Raw genomic sequence first — 2,554 nt, forward strand, 5'->3', positions numbered from 1 at the left:
CAGGACAGAGAAGGAGCGTCTAGTCACTGCAGGCAGTGGGAGAGGAGCGTCTAGTCACTGCAAGAACGGGGGGAGAGGAGCGTCTAGTCACTGCAAGACAGGGGAGAGGAGCGTCTAGTCACTGCAGGACGGGGGAGAGGAGCGTCTAGTCACTGCAGATGGGGAGAGAGCGTCTAGTCACTGCAGACGGGGGAGAGGAGGCGTCTAGTCACTGCAGGACGGGGGAGAGGGGCTCTAGTCACTGCAGACAGGGGAGAGGTTCCCCAATACAACAGCAGTAGTGTTGTACCTGTATCCATGGTAACCCAATACAACAGTAGTTGTGTTTACTGTATCCATGGTTCCCCAATACAACAGTAGTATGTTTGTACCTGTATCATGGTTCCCCAATAACAAACAGTAGTGATGTGTACCTGTATCCATGGTTCCCCAATACAACAGTAGTAGTGTGTACCTGTATCCATGGTTCCCCAATACAACAGTAGTAGTGTTGTACCTGTATCCATGGTTCCCCAATACAACAGTAGTAGTGTTGTACCTGTATCCATGGTTCCCCAATATAACAGTAGTAGTGTTGTACCTGTATCCATGGTTCCCCAATACAACAGTAGTAGTGTGTACCTGTATCCATGGGTCCCAATACAACAGTAGTAGTGTGTACCTGTATCCATGGTTCCCAATACAACAGTAGTAGTGGTGTACCTGTATCCATGGTTCCCCAATACAACATAGTAGTAGTGTGTACCTGTATCCATGGTTCCCCAATACAACAGTAGTAGTGTTGTACCTGTATCCATGGTTCCCCAATACAACAGTAGTAGTGTTGTACCTGTATCCATGGTTCCCCAATACAACAGTAGTAGTGTTGTACCTGTATCCATGGTTCCCCAATACAACAGTAGTAGTGTTGTACCTGTATCCATGGTTCCCCAATACACAGTAGTAGTGTTGTTACCTGTATCCATGGTTCCCCAATACAACAGTAGTAGTGTTGTACCTGTATACATGGTTCCCCAATACAACAGTAGTAGTGTTGTACCTGTTCCATGGTTCCCAATACAACAGTAGTAGTTGACCTGTACCATGGTTCCCCAATACAACAGTAGTAGTGTTGTACCTGTATCCATGGTTCCCCAATAAACAGTAGTAGTGTTGTACCTGTATCCATGGTTCCCCAATACAACAGTAGTAGTGTTGTACCTGTATCCATGGTTCCCCAATACAACAGTAGTAGTGTTGTACCTGTATCCATGGTTCCCCAATACAACAGTAGTAGTGTGTACCTGTATCCATTGTTCCCCAATACAACAGTAGTAGTGTTGTACCTGTATCCATGGTTCCCCAATACAACAGTAGTAGTGTTGTACCTGTATCCATGGTCCCCAAATAACAGTAGTAGTGTTGTACCTGTATCCATGTCCCAATACAACAGTAGTAGTGTTGTACCTGTATCCATGGTTCCCCAATACAACAGTAGTAGTGTTGTACCTGTACTCATGGTTCCCCAATACAAACAGTAGTATGTTACCTGTATCCATGGTTCCCCAATACAACGAGTAGTAGTTGTACCTGTATCCATGTTCACCCAAGCAATACAACAGTAGTAGTGTTGTACCTGTATCCATGGTTCCCCAATACAACAGCAGTAGTGTTGTACCTGTATCCATGGTTCCCCAATACAACAGCAGTAGTGTTGTACCTGTATCCATGGTTATATGTACTATCATTATTACTGCTGAAATGAACTGTATTTCATTTTCCTCATTGTACTGTATTTACTGAAATGTAAAGATGGGAATTATTCTGGGTGAGGGAGAAACCGTGAATATATTTATATGATGGCCATAGTACTGAGTCCCATGACCCTTCATTCCTTATTAATAAAGTATTTACATTATATAATGTATTGTATTTAATTTCCCTCATTGTTTTGTATTTACTGAAATGCTGTACCACTATGCTGCTTTGACATTATCTACAAATTGTATTTTATGCCAATTTGAATTTGAGAGAGAGAGAGAGAGATTATAAAATCCATGTACACAATCAACAAGTGTGCAGTTAAAACACACAAAAACACACATTTCTTTCCACAGGGCCATGTGGTGAGAGAGGGATGCAGCTTGAGCACAAATCTCTTCAACATATTTATCTAATTGGCGCGGGCACTAGAATGGTCTGCATCACCCGGCCTCACCCTACTAAAATCTGAAATCAAATGTCTAATGTTTACTGATGATCTGGTGCTTCTGTCACCAACCAAGGAGGGCCTACAGCAGCACCTAGATCTTCTGCACAGATTCTGTCAGACGTGGGCCCTCACAGTCAATCTCAGTAAGACCAAAATAATTGTGTTCCAAAAAATGGTCCAGTAGCCAAGATAACAAATACAAAATTCCATCTAGACACCGTTTCCCTAGAGCACACAAAAAACTATACATACCTTAGCCTAAACATCAGAGCCACAGGTAAGTTCCACAAAGCTGTGAACAAGCTGAGAGACAAGGCAAGAAGGGCCTTCTATGCCATCAAAAGGAACATAAAATTTGACAAT

This window comes from Salvelinus sp. IW2-2015, unplaced genomic scaffold (genome assembly GCF_002910315.2).
Source record: "Salvelinus sp. IW2-2015 unplaced genomic scaffold, ASM291031v2 Un_scaffold3224, whole genome shotgun sequence".
Taxonomy (NCBI): domain Eukaryota; kingdom Metazoa; phylum Chordata; class Actinopteri; order Salmoniformes; family Salmonidae; genus Salvelinus; species Salvelinus sp. IW2-2015.